The sequence below is a fragment of the Triticum urartu genome, chromosome 7 (assembly GCF_003073215.2).
Source record: "Triticum urartu cultivar G1812 chromosome 7, Tu2.1, whole genome shotgun sequence".
Taxonomy (NCBI): Eukaryota; Viridiplantae; Streptophyta; class Magnoliopsida; order Poales; family Poaceae; genus Triticum; species Triticum urartu.
The window spans coordinates 452143211-452159056 of record NC_053028.1 but is presented as its reverse complement, the minus strand read 5'-3'; positions in this window follow the sequence as shown (position 1 = coordinate 452159056).

Genomic DNA, 15846 nt, shown 5'->3' with positions numbered 1-15846 from the left:
AAGCTAAACTTGAAGTAGCCAAGAAAACTTTGGTATTTTATATAATCAATGGCATCAGATTCAATACTCAGGATTTCTTCATCAGACATCTAGCTGCTTCTGGGATTGATCTGTTTGGCCTGAAGTTCTATGCTCCATGGGTGATGCGCCTGATCAAGCTTCATTCCACCATTGACTATCAGCCCTCAGCGTGCAACCACATTGTTTTTCTGCCTGAGGTTGGTCTGTCTATTGAAGCCATCTACCCGAGCCTGCCAAGAAGCCCTTACATCTTCAGAATGCTGAATATCAAAGCTTCTCGCTACCAATCGAAGGAATCCTTGTTCCCAATGCTACAACCCCCGCTTATCCTCTGGCTGGAAACATGAGAGTGCCACACCATGCTAACATTGAAGCCACTGGAAGTACGATTGCCCAAAGGCCACGGAAGCATTCTCGTGTACTCAATGATCGAGAGCTTCTTGTGGCATTGCATCAGAAGAAGGATAAGCATCATGACTGGCTAAAGCGTCATATGAAGAGTCTCTTGGTGGATGTCAATCGCATTCGCAACTTGGTCACCAACAACTCATTTGTTGCACATGAAGCTTGTTGGTGGTCTGCTACCTCTTGAGCACTGCGTTGGTTTTCCCTTGAAGAGGAAAGGGTGATGCAGCAAAGTAGCGTAAGTATTTCCCTCGGTTTTTGAGAACCAAGGTATGAATCCAGTAGGAGGCCGCGCACAAGTCCCTCGCACCTACACAAACAAATAAATCCTCGCAACCAACACGATAAGGGGTTGTCAATCCCTACACGGTCACTTATGAGAGTGAGATCTGATAGATATGATAAGATAATATTTTTGGTATTTTTATGATAAAGATGCAAAGTAAAATAAATGGTAAAGGAAATAACTAAGTATTGGAAGATTAATATGATGGAAGATAGACCTGGGGCCATAGGTTTCACTAGTAGCTTCTCTCAAGAGCACAAGTAGACCGACTCCTGCCTGCATCTACTACTATTACTCCACACATCGACCGCTATCCAGCATGCATCTAGAGTATAAAGTTCAAGAGAACAGAGTAACGCTTTAAGCAAGATGACATGATGTAGAGGGATAAACTCATGCAATATGAAATAAACCCCATCTTTTTATCCTTGATGGCAACAATACAATACGTGCCTTGCTGCCCCTACTGTCACTGGGAAAGGACACCGCAAGATTGAAACCAAAGCTAAGCACTTCTCCCGTTGCAAGAAAGATCAATCTAGTAGGCCAAACCAAACTGATAATTCGAAGAGACTTGCAAAGATAACCAATCATACATAAAAGAATTCAGAGAAGATTCAAATATTGTTCATAGATAAACTTGATCATAAACCCACAATTCATCGGTCTCAACAAACACACCGCAAAAGAAGATTACATCGAATAGATCTCCACAAGAGAGGGGGAGAACTTTGTATTGATATCCAAAAAGAGAGAAGAAGCCATCTAGCTAATAATTATGGACTCGTAGGTCTGAAGTAAATTACTCACACTTCATCGGAGGGGCTATGGTGTTGATGTAGAAGCCCTACGTGATCGATGCCCCCTCCGACGGAGCTCCGGAAAAGGCCCCAAGATGGGATCTCGTGGATACAGAAAGTTACGGTGGTGGAATTAGGGTTTTGGCTAAGTATCTGGTAGTTTGGGGGTACGTAGGTATATATAGGAGGAAGGAGTACGTCGGTGGAGCAACAAGGGGCCCACGAGGGTGGAGGGCGCGCTTGGGGGGTAGGCGCGCCCCCCTACCTCGTGCCTTCCTCGTTGATTGCTTGATGTAGGGTCCAAGTCCTCTGGATCATGTTCGTTCCGAAAATCACGTTCCCGAAGGTTTCATTCCATTTGGATTCCGTTTGATATTCTTTTTTTGTGAAACCCTAAAATAGGCAAAAAAACAACAATTCTGGGTTGGGCCTCCGGTTAATAGGTTAGTCCCAAAAACAATATAAAAGTGTATAATAAAGCCCAATAATGTCCAAAACAGAATATAATATAGCATGGAACAATCAAAAATTATAGATACGTTGGAGACGTATCAAGTATCCCCAATCTTAATTCCAGCTCGTCCTTGAGTAGGTAAATGATAAAAATAGAATTTTTGATGTGGAATGCTACTTGGCATAATTTCAACGTAATTCTTCTTAATTGTGGTATGAATATTCAGATCCGAAAGATTCAAGACAAGGGTTCAATATTGACATAGAAATAATAATACTTCAAGCATACTAACTAAGCAATTATGTCTCTTCAAAATAACATGGCCAAAGAAAGTTATCCCTATAAAATCATATAGTCTGGCTATGCTCTATCTTCACCACACAAAGTATTTAAATCATGCACAACCCCGATGACAAGCCAAGCAATTGTTTCATACTTTTGGTGTTCTCAAACTTTTTCAATCTTCACGCAATACATGAGCGTGAGCCATGGACATAGCACTTTAGGTGGAATAGAATGGTGGTTGTGGAGGAGACAAAAAGGGGAAAGATAGTCTCACATCAACTAGGCGTATCAATGGGCTATGGAGATGCCCATCAATAGATATCAATGTGAGTGAGTAGGGATTGCCATGCAACGGATGCACTAGAGCTATAAGTATATGAAAGCTGTAGCGACCAGACCTCAGACAGTCTGATCTCATTGCTCCGGTGTCATCCCTGGATCAGTAATGCTGACACCACACAGTACTCGGAGGATTTATAGCAGAGTAGCAATCACACACTTATTACATCGAGTGTCTCAAAAGAGAACTTATTACAATAAATATGGCTTAAGGCCATCTAGTGACGATAACAGCGGAAGGCTTGGAAGATAAGTGAGTCCATCAACTCCAACGGCATCACTGAGTATAGAACCACGACCTAAAAACTCCTTAATCGTCGTCTGAAAAGTCTGCAACATTAACGTTGCAGCCCGAAAACGGGTCAGCACATGGAATATGCTGGCAAGGTAACACATGGAGAGTAATGGAATGCAACAGCTATACTATATGCATATTTGGCTGGTGGAAAGCTCTATGGTTACAGTTTTTGCGTAAAGCCAATTTTTACCTACTTCAAAGGAATAAATTTAATTACTATCATGGTGGTTGTTAAACATTGAGAATGGTTGATAGCATTCTCAATCCCATTTAAGTAACATCATTAAAACCCAACAAAATTAACTTTAGAGTAACATGTTGAGATTCACATGATAATCCAGGTACTAGATACTCAAGATGTCCATAACCAGGGACACGGCTAACCATGATTAGTTTATTACACTCTGCAGAGGTTTGCGCACTTTTCCCCACAAGACTCGATCGCCTCTGTTTGGTTTCTCACACTACAGGGTGTTTGAGAAGACGGATGACCGAGACATAGTCTTTCAGAAGCGCTAGCACCTTACGATCGGGTAGACCGTACCACCTACATCCCCTACATCTGCTATTCTACCACTGTAAGAGTTCGCACAACTTAGTCAACTATGCCAGAGCCCATATTGGCTTGTGGCTGCACACGGAAGTTTCTAGTATGAATAATCTCATGATCCCTTTGGGCCTGGGTGGCGGTCCAAAAGAAAAACAGGCAAGTCCTGGAACCCCAGGTGCCTCAATCCACCCAGATGTGTGTTTAAGTTGCCACCTTAGATAAACCATTAATTATCAATCTCACATCTGTCATGGATTTCACTCACCCAATCCACGTCTACTAGCATAGCATGGCATAACAAGCAAACGTAGAAGTAACTCCCAAAGGTTTGAAAATAAACAGGTAATAGGTACTACCTCATCTACTTCCCATCCCACAATTTAATTAGATCCTATTCATGCAATGTGTGAGGATTGATCTAATGCAATAAAACTGGGTTGTAGAAAAGGTATGGTCAAAGTGTTACTTGCCTTGCTGATGATCCGCGAAACCTAGAGATTCAAATTAACAGGCGGCGCACTCCGGGTATTCTATCGCAGACAAACAAACCAGCATACAATAAGTACTCATCTAATGCACAGGTAAAACGCAAATAGAAGATCTAACCAGAAAGTTCAACTTAAGAACCCTGGTTTGCAAAAAGAATCAAATCGAATGAAGCAAAAGAAATCAAACGGCGAAAGAAAACAACTTCGTTCTAGTAATCTGGATCTAAGTCAAATTTTACAGTAGCAAAAACTAGTTTAAGTTGATTATTCGGAAAGAGGGTTTCGAGACGAAACTCCAGGCGCTTGAATCGCCTGATTCCGATAAACGAGCGAAAAGTTATACTAAAACAAAAATCGGATCAGAAATCGCGATCAGAAAATAACCGCGGAAAATCCGACGAAAAAGAAAAACGACGAACAGATTTTTTTTAGCGGCACGGAAAACAAGGCGGCGGCGAACCTAGGGCGGCGCGCACTCCGCCGAGTCGGCGGCGGGGCGGCGGCGGCTGGCGGCGGCGGCTGGAGGCGGCGGCTAGGGTTAGGGCAGGGGCGGCTGGCGGCTGGGCTTTCGGGCCCTGGGGCGGCGGCTTATATAGCCTTGGCCGGCGGTGTCCTGGCCGAGTACGGCCCAAAGTCGGTTCCGCGCGTTTTTTTTAAATAATTCTTCTCGGAAGAAAAATAAAAAGAAATACTAAACGGACTCCAAAAATCACGAAATAAATTATCCCGGGTTTCTAAAATCAAGCCCGATAAAGTGAACATTTATCTGGGCCAAAACTACAACTTTGAAAAACGCGCATTTTTCCTAAATTCAAATAAAAATACCGAAAAACTCCGAAATAAAACTTATTTGATTTTTTTATTAAATCCTCAATATTTCTATATTTTGGGAAAGTCATTTTATTCCCTCTCTCATATTTTTGCAATAGAAATAATTGATGATAAAATAAATAAAATCAAATGATCCTGTTTACATAATTTGAGAAAACTCAAATATGTAAAATAACGAAATCCCCAACTCTCTCCATGGGTCCTTGAGTTGCTTAGGATTTTCTAGGATCAAAACCAAAAGCAAAATAAAACATGATATGCATGATGACCTAATGTATAACATTCCAAATTGAAAATTTGGGATGTTACAAACCTACCCCCCTTAAGATGAATCTCGCCCTCGAGATTCGGGTTGGCTAGAAAATAGGTGAGGGTGGTCTTTGAGCAAATCTTCCTCTCGCTCCCAGGTGGCTTCATCCTCCGTGTGGTGGCTCCACTGAACTTTGCAAAACTTGATAACCTTGCTGCGAGTAACTCGGCTGGCAAACTAGAGAATCTTGACTGGTTTCTCCTCATAGGTCAAATTGTTATCCAACTGAATTGCTTCTAATGGTACTGTGTCTCTCAAAGGTATGTCAGCCATCTCCGCGTGACACTTTTTCAACTGAGAAACGTGGAACACATCATGAACTCCTGTCAATCCTTCTGGCAAATCCAACTTGTAGGCCACTTCTCCCATACGCTCCAAAACTCGATATGGCCCTACAAATCGTGGCGCTAACTTCCCCTTAACTCCAAAGCGCTTAATCCCTCGAAGTGGAGATACTCAAAGATAAGCTCTGTCTCCGACTTCGTAAACTGTCTCCTTGCGTTTAGAATCTGCGTAGCTCTTCTGCCTGGACTGGGCTACCTTGAGCCTATCGCGAATCAACTTCACCTTCTGTTCAGACTCTTTAATTAGATCTAGTCCAAACAACTGGCGGTCTCCAACTTCGTCCCATGACAACGGTGTCCTGCACCTCCTTCCGTACAAAGCTTCGAAAGGTGCCATCTTCAAACTGGTCTGATAGCTATTATTGTAAGAGAACTCTGCATATGGCAAATTATCGTCCCAACTAGATCCATAATCTAGCGCACAAGCTCTCAGCATATCCTCCAAAATCTGATTGACTCTCTCGGTCTGTCCATCTGTCTGCGGATGAAAAGCTGTACTAAATTCTAGCCTAGTACCCAAAGTCTCATGCAACTGCTTCCAGAACTTTGAGGTAAATTGGGTTCCTCTATCTGATACGATGCTCCTCGGAACTCCATGCAAACATACGATCCTGTTCATGTATATCTTTTCCAACTTAGCACTGGTGTAAGTGGTCTTTACTGCGATGAAATGTGCTACTTTCGTCAATCGATCGACTACAACCCAAATCTAGTCATAGCCTGAACGAGTCCTGGGCAATCCCGTGATAAAATCCATGCCTAGCTTATCCAACTTCCATTCGGGTATCGGCAATGGTTGCAACAATCCTGCTGGCTTCTGATGCTCTGCCTTTACTCTCTGACATACGTCACAAACTGCTACATACTCCGCAATATCCTTCTTCATTCTGGTCCACCAGAAAATATCCTTCAAATCCAAATACATCTTGGTATTTCCTGGGTGAATCGAATACGGTGAATCATGGGCCTCTTGCAGAATCAACTTCCTGATTTCCGGGTTATTGGGCACATAAACACGATCTTCAAACCATAGGGTGTCGTGCTCATCCTCGCGAAATCCTTTAGCTTTTCCTTTTCTTAGTTTCTCCTTTATAGTGGCAATCTCTTTGTTAGTTTCCTGAGCTTCTCTGATTCTGTCGATCAAGGTTGACTGAATTTCTAGCGCTGCTACATAGCCTCTCGGAACTATTTCCACTCTTAGTTCACGAAGATTTTCTGCTAACTCCTTGGGTATTTCTCCCATCATTAACCTATTGACATGGCTCTTACGGCTTAACGCATCAGCTACTACATTAGCTTTTCCGGGATGATAATGTAATTTCATATCATAATCCTTGATAAGCTCCAACCATCTCCTTTGTCCGAGGTTCAACTCCTTCTGTGTGAAAATGTACTTCAAACTCTTATGATCCGTGTACACCTCACAATGATTCCCAATGAGGAAATGTCTCCATGTCTTCAATGCATGCACTACGGCTGCTAACTCCAAATCATGCGTAGCATAATTCAATTCGTGAGGCTTCAGTTGTCGTGAAGCATACAAAACAACTCTCCCTTCCTGCATAAGCACTGCTCCTAGTCCTTGACGTGAAGCGTCGCAATACACCTCATAATCCTTGGTTTGATCTGGCAAAATCAACACTGGTGAGGTAACCAAACGTTTCTTCAATTCCTGAAAACTTGCCTCACACTCATCAGTCCATTTGAACTTAGTATCCTTCTTCAACAACTCCGTCATAGGCTTCGCAATCCTTGAGAAATTCTCAATAAACCTCCGGTAGTATCCTGCGAGTCCAAGAAAACTCCGGATCTCTCCAACTGTTGTTGGTGCTTCCCACTTGGTCACGGTTTCAACTTTAGTGGGATCTACTGCTATACCTTCTCCAGATATAACGTGTCCGAGGAATCCTATTTCCTTCAACCAAAACTCACATTTGCTGAACTTGGCATATAATTGATGTTCTCTGAGCTTTCCAAGTACCGAACGCAAATGCTCCTTATGCTCCTCTTCATTCTCCGAATAAACCAGGATATCATCAATGAAGACTATGACGAACTTATCCAAAAACTCCATAAACACTTTGTTCATCATGTTCATAAAATAGGCAGGCGCGTTAGTCAGTCCAAATGACATAACAGTATACTCATACAGCCCATACCTGGTGGTAAAAGCTGTCTTCGGAATATCCTGTTCTCGAATCTTCAACTGATGGTACCCTGATCGCAAATCGATCTTGGAAAACACTTTAGCTCCTTGCAACCGATCAAACAGATCGTTGATCATTGGTAGTGGGTACTTGTTCTTGATCGTTACTTCGTTCAATCCTCGATAATCAACAACCATCCTTAACGATCCATCCTTCTTCTCCACTAGAAGTACTGGCGATCCCCAAGGCGAAGAACTTGGGCGAATATATCCCTTATCCAGTAACTCCTTAATCTGCTTCTTAATTTCCACCAAATCCTTTGCTGGCATCCTATATGGTCTCTTCGATATTGGCCCAGTGCCTGGCAAAATCTCAATCAAAAACTCAATGTCTCTATCCAGTGGCATGCCTGGCAACTCTTTGGGAAATACATCAGGAAAATCCTTTACCACTGGTACTTCCTCCTACACAACTCCTGTTAGCCAATTTACTTGGGTCCTCTTTGGCACATGCCGGGATACATACTTGATCCTTCTCCCTTCTGGTGTGGTAAGCAAAATTGACTTACTAGCATACTCAATATTCCCTTTATACTTTGATAACCAATCCATGCCTAATATCACATCCAATCCTTGAGATTCCAATACTATTAGGTCTGAGGGAAAAACATAGTTACCGATCCTTAATGGTAACCGATCACACCATAGACGAGCCACATATTCTGCTCTGGGCGAGGTTACTAACATGGGTGACCTAAGGGCTTGGGTTGGTAGGTTATACTTATCCACAAATCCCCTTGAGATGTATGAATGCGATGCACCAGTATCAAAAAGAACGAGTGCAGTAAATGACTTAACCAAAAACTTACCTATTACTGCATCGGGCTGAGCTTCAACCTCCTCCACATTAACGTGGTTCACCTGTCCCCTGTTGAAAGGGTTCGGCTTCTTCCCAGAACTTCCATTGCCATTTTTGCCTTCAGGACATTTATTGGCATAGTGTCCGGTCTTGGAACACTTGAAATAGGTGACTTGGCTTAGGTCCTTCTTGGCTGGGGTTGATGGGGTGTTGCGGTTCTGTCCATTACTTCCTCCATTCCCATTACCATTCTTGGTGCCATTGTGATTGTGCGAGCTACCTACTCCATGGGTATGCTGAAAATGTCCTCCCGGTCTAGGGGTAAAACGTGGCTTCTGCTGAGCTCCTCAATTATACTTTCCTTGTCCATACTTCCTCTTGCGGTTCTCAATTTGCTGTTGCTTCCCTTCAATCATAAGAGCACGGTCTACCAACTCCTGGTAGTTGTTGAAGGTGGCTACCATCAACTGCATACTCAACTCATCATTCAGTCCTTCCAGGAATTTCTCCTGCTTAGCAGCATCCGTAGCAACGTCATCTGGGGCATAACGTGCTAGCTTACTAAACTCCTCCACATACTGGCCAACTGTCCGTCCTCCTTGGCGCAAGTTACGAAACTCACGCTTCTTCATGGCCATTGCTCCTACTGAAACATGGGCAGTACGAAAAGCCTGCTGAAACTGGTCCCATGTGACAGTGTCGACTGGGAAGGTGGCTGTGAAATTCTCCCACTTGGATGCTGCGGGTCCTTCTGACTGATGTGCGGCAAACTTCACCTTCTCCGCATCTGTGCCTCCTGTTGTGGTCAACTCCCTAGCTATCTTGCGGAGCCAATCATCTGCTACTATCGGCTCGGTGCTACTGGAAAACACCGGCGGATTCAGCCTAAGAAAACGGGCTAAGTGGTCAACAGGTGCTGGTGGTGGTGGTGGGTTGTTGTTGTTCCCCTGATTCTGATTCTGAACTAGCAACTGCATCAAGGTGTTCTGCTGCTGGATCAACTGGGTGAGCTCCGGCGGAAAGGAAAATCCGGGGTCACGTCTCGGAGGCATCTGAGGGTTTAGAAAAGATGAGATATAAGAATAGAGGGGGTCTAAAGAGAAAGCACTACCCATATGCACATGAGGCAAAAGCACACAATTCACTTCAATCAATCAAACAAGGACATACAATCGATCTAGCTATCGCAAAAGTGCTCGGACTACTATATTTACATGGTGGACTACTACTACTGATGAGGTGGTCTACTAGAAATATTCTACGGTTGTAGACTCCATGATATCCGCTCCTGCTTCATAACCATCATCACTACTATCTTGTTCCGAGTCGGTGCCGTCAATGATGATGTAGTCTTCCGGGCTAATTTCCTTGAGTTCTTCGTCTTCATCTACTGGGGTCGGGCCTCCCATGAATATTCCAATCTTATTGATCAGATCGTCATTCTTCTCCACCAATACTTCAATTTCTTCTTCATAATCTTCGTGTGTAGCCTTGAGTTCTTCCTCTAGTTCCTTGATTCTAGTCTTAGCCTTCTTCAGATCTATCATGTCGGCGCACATCTGAGTCTCCTGTCGTCGAATGTGCTGGTTTAACTCCTGGATAAAAGCTGCAATTGATCTATCTTTCCTGGTGCTGATCATCTCCCAGTGTTCATCTCGGCGCCCACAAATCTGGTAGATAGTATCCTTGAGATCCTTGCGGTAGACTTCTCCAATGCGTCCCATGGTGATGTGAGCTGCCATACTCTTTCCTAGACTCCAAGTTGGTGCATCAAAAGAAAACTCTATGGGCTCAGTGACTGGCATGAACGTCCTTCCTGGAACTTGAAGTTGAATCATCCAGCGCTCTTCTTCAGGTAAAGTGGAGTTGTAGGTTCCCGTGAAGCTTGGTACTCCTATGTTCAGGTATCTAGTGACTTCCTTCAAGTGGCGTCCAAAGGGTGTATCCTCATCTGGTTGGGTGAACTTGTTCCTTGCATCCGCCATCCTAAAGAGTAGAAAATATGAGAAGTCAGAAGAGAAGAGAGTGAGCAGTGATCTAGGTCTTTGGCTTAGTGGTCGTGTCCTACAGTCAGCGTGTGCTCTGATACCATCTCTGTAGCGACCAGACCTCAAACAGTCTGATCTCTGTGCTCCGGTGTCATCCCTGGATCAGTAATGCTGACACCACACAGTACTCGGAGGATTTATAGCAGAGTAGCAATCACACACTTATTACATCGAGTGTCTCAAAAGAGAACTTATTACAATAAATATGGCTTAAGGCCATCTAGTGACGATAACAGCAGAAGGCTTGGAAGATAAGTGAGTCCATCAACTCCAACAGCATCACTGAGTATAGAACCACGACCTAAAAACTCCTTAATCGTCGTCTGAAAAGTCTGCAACATTAACGTTGCAGCCCGAAAATGGGTCAGCACATGGAATATGCTGGCAAGGTAACACATATAGAGTAATGGAATGCAACAGCTATACTATATGCATATTTGGCTGGTGGAAAGCTCTATGGTTACAGTTTTTGCGTAAAGCCAATTTTTCCCTACTTCAAAGGAATAAATTTAATTACTATCATGGTGGTTGTTAAACATTGAGAATGGTTGACAGCATTCTCAATCCCATTTAAGTAACATCATTAAAACCCAACAAAATTAACTTTAGAGTAACATGTTGAGATTCACATGATAATCCAGGTACTAGATACTCAAGATGTCCATAACCGGGGACACGTCTAACCATGATTAGTTTATTACACTCTGCAGAGGTTTGCGCACTTTTCCCCACAAGACTCGATCGCCTCCGTTTGGTTTCTCGCACTACAGGGTGTTTGAGAAGACGGATGACCCGAGACATATTCTTTCAGAAGCGCTAGCACCTTACGATCGGGTAGACCGTACCACCTACATCCCCTACATCTGCTAGTCTACCACTGTAAGAGTTCGCACAACTTAGTCAACTATGCCAGAGCCCATAATGGCTTGTGGCTGCACATGGAAGTTTCTAGTATGAATAATCTCATGATCCCTTTGGGCCTGGGTGGCGGTCCAAAAAAAATAGGCAAGTCCTGGTAACCCCAGGTGCCTCAATCCACCCAGATGTGTGTTAGGTTGCCACCTTAGATAAACCCTTAATTAACAATCTCACATCTATCATGGATTTCACTCACCCAATCCACGTCTACTAGCATAGCATGGCATAATAAGCAAACGTAGAAGTAACTCCCAAAAGTTTCAAAATAAACAGGTAATAGGTACTACCTCATCTACATCCCATCCCACAATTTAATTAATCCTATTCATGCAATGTGTGAGGATTGATCTAATGCAATAAAACTGGGTTGTAGAAAAGGTATGGTCAAAGTGTTACTTGCCTTGCTGATGATCCGCGAAACCTAGAGATTCAAAGTAACAGGCGGCGCACTCCGGGTATTCTATCGCAGACAAACAAACCAACATACAATAAGTACTCATCTAATGCACAGGTAAAACGCAAATAGAAGATCTAACCAGAAAGTTCAACTTAAGAACCCTGGTTTGCAAAAAGAATCAAATCGAACGAAGCAAAAGAAATCAAACGGGGAAAGAAAACAACTTTGTTCTAGTAATCTCGATCTAAGTCAAATTTTACAGTAGCAAAAACTGGTTTAAGTTAATTATTCAGAAAGAGGGTTTCGAGACGAAACTCCAGGCGCTTGAATCACCTGATTCCGATAAACGAGCGAAAATTTATACTAAAACGAAAATCGGATCAGAAATCGCGATCAGAAAATAACCGCGGAAAATCCGACGAAAAAGAAAAACGACGAACAGAATTTTTTTTAAACGGCACGCACTCCGGCGAGTCGGCGGCGGGGCGGCGGCGGCGGGGGCTGGAGGTGGCGGCTAGGGTTAGGGCAGGGGCGTCTGGTGGCTGGGCTTGCGGGCCCCGGGGCGGCGGCTTATATAGCCTTGGCCGGCGGTGTCCTGGCCGAGTACGGCCCAAAGTCGGTTCCGCGCGTTTTTTTAAATAATTCCACTTGGAAGAAAAATAAAAAGAAATACTAAACGGACTCCAAAAATCATGAAATAAAATTTCCTGGGTTTCTAAAATCAAGCCCGATAAAGTGAACATTTATCTGGGCCCAAACTACAACTTTGAAAAACGCGCATTTTTCCTAAATTCAAATAAAAATACCGAAAAACTCCGAAATAAAACTTATTTGATTTTTTATTAAATCCTCAATATTTCTATATTTTGGGAAAGTCATTTTATTCCCTCTCTCATATTTTTGCAATAGAAATAATTGATGATAAAATAAATAAAATCAAATGATCCTGTTTACATAATTTGAGAAAACTCAAATATGTAAAGTAACGAAATCCCCAACTCTCTCCGTGGGGCCTTGAGTTGCTTAGGATTTTCTAGGATCAAAACCAAAAGCAAAATAAAACATGATATGCATGATGACCTAATGTATAACATTCCAAATTGAAAATTTGGGATGTTACAAAAGCTCGACAAAAGGAACTAAGTGGGTGTGCATCCAACTCGCTTGCTCATGAAGACCTAGGGCATTTTGAGGAAGCCCATCATTGGAATATACAAGCCAAGTTCTATAATGAAAAATTCCCACTAGTATATGAAAGTGATAACATAGGAGACTCTCTATTATGAAGATCATGGTGCTACTTTGAAGCACAAGTGTGGTAAAAGGATAGTAGCATTGTCCCTTCTCTATTTTTCTCTCGTATTTTTTATTTGGGCCTTCTCTTTTTTTATGGCCTCTTTTTTTTATTTGGGCTTCTTTGGCCTCTCTTTTTTCGTCTGGAGTCTCATCCCGACTTGTGGGGGAATCATAGTCTCCATCATCCTTTCCTCACTGGGACAATGCTCTAAAAATGATGATCATCACACTTTTATTTACTTACTACTCAACAATTACAACTCGATACTTAGAACAAAATATGACTCTATGTGAATGCCTCCGATGGTGTACCGGGATATGCGATGAATCAAGAGTGACATGTATGAAAGAATTATGAATGTTGGCTTTGCCACAAATACAATGTCAACTACATGATCATGCAAAGCAATATGACAATGATGGAGCGTGTCATAGTAAACGGAACGGAGGAAAGTTGCATGGCAATATATCTCGGAATGGCTATGGAAATGCCATGATAGGTAGGTATGGTGGCTGTTTTGAGGACGGTATATGGTGGGTGTATGATACCGGCGAAAGGTGCGCGGTATTAGAGAGGCTAGCAATGGTGGAAGGAAGAAAAGTGCGTATGATCCATGGACTCAACCTTAATCATAAAGAACTCATATACTTATTGTAAAAATCTACAAGTTACCAGGAAAAGTTTTACGCGCATGCTCCTAGGGGATAGATTGGTAGAAAAAGACCATCGCTCATCCCCGACCGCCACTCATAAGGAAAACAATCAATAAATAAATCATGCTCCGACTTCATCACATAACGGTTCACCATACGTGCATGCTACGGGAATCACAAACTTTAACACAAGTATTTCTCAAATTCACAACTACTCTACTAGCATGACTCTAATATTACCATCTCCATATCTCAAAACAATTATCAAGTATCAAACTTCTCATAGTATTCAACACACTCATAAGAATTTTTATATTAATCTTGAATCCCTAACATAATTAAAGCAAATTACCATGCTGTTTTGTAGGACTCTCAAAATAATCTAAGTGAAGCATGAGAGAACAATAGTTTCTATAAAACAAATCCACCGACATGCTCTAAAAGATATAAGTGAAGCACTAGAGCAAAAACTATATAACTCAAAAGATATATGTGAAGCACATAGAGCATTCTAACAATTTACGAAATATGTGTCTCTCTCTCAAAAGGTGTGTACAGCAAGGATGATTGTGGAAAACTAACAAATAAAGAGTCAAATAATACAAGGTGCTCCAAGCAAAACACATATCATGTGGTAAATAAAAATATAGCTCCACGCACTGTTGGGGATATCGCTTATCGGGAACTCATCGGTCGACCCATGATAAGGGGTAAATCGGCCAGTTTATTGGCATATCATCCGATTTATCGCCATATCGGCTGATTTATCGACCGATTTATCTTATCGGTCAGACAACGGTAAGCGATAAATCGGCCGATTTATCGGAATATCGGAAGATATCTTGAACAGTGGCTCCAAGTAAAGTTACCGATGGAAGTAGACGAAAGAGGGGATGCCTTCCGAGGCATCCCCAAGCTTTGGATTTTAGGTGTCCTTAGATTATCTTGGGGTGCCATGGGCATCCCCAAGCTTAGGATCTTTCCACTCCTTGTTCCATAATCCATCAAATCTTTTACCCAAAACTTGAAAACTTCACAACACAAAACTTAAAGTAGAAAATCTCGTGAGCTCCGTTAGCGAAATAAAACAAAACACCACTTCAAGGTACTGTAATGAACTCATTATTTATTTATATTGGTGTTAAACCTACTGTATTCCAACTTCTATATGGTTTATAAACTATTTTACTAGCCATAGGTTCATCAAAATAAGCAAACAACACACGAAAAACAGAATCTGTCCAAAACAGAACAGTCTGTAGTAATCTGTAGCTAACGCAAGATCTGGAACCCTAAAAATTCTAAAGTACATTTCTGGACGTGAGGAATTTATATATTAATCATCTGCAAAAATAATTAACTAAATATCACTTTGCAAATAAAAATGGCAGCAATTCTCGTGAGCGCTAAAGTTTCTGCTTTTACAACAAGATTAAAAAGACTTTCCCCAAGTCTTCACAATGGTTCTACTTGGCACAAAAACTAATTAAACACAAAAAACACAACCAAAACAGAGGATAGATAAATTATTTATTACTAAGCAGGAGTAAAAATCAAGGAATAAAACTAAAATTAGTTTGCCTCCCAACAAGCGCTATCGTTTAACGCTCCTAGCTAGGCATAAAAGCAAGGATAGATCTAGGTATTGATATCTTTGGTAGGCAATCCATAAGTGGCTCTCACAATAGATTTAGAAAGTAATTTAATTTTTTTTCTAGGGAAGTGTTCCATGCCTTTCCTTAACGGAAATTGGAATCTAATATTCCCTTCCTTCATATCAATAATTGCACCAATCGTTCTAAGGAAAGGTCTACCAAGAATAATAGGACATGAAGGATTGCAATCTATGTCAAGAACAATAAAATCTACGGGCACATAATTCCTATTTGCAACAATAAGAACATCATTAATTCTTCCCATCGGTTTCTTAATAGTGGAATCCGCAAGGTGCAACTTTAAAGAGCAATCATCAAAATCACGGAAACCTAGCAAATCACACAAAGTCTTTGGAATCGTGGAAACACTAGCACCCAAATCACACAAAGCATAGCATTCATGATCTTTAATTTTAATAGTAGGTTCCCACTCATCATAAATTTTTCTAGGGATAGAAACTT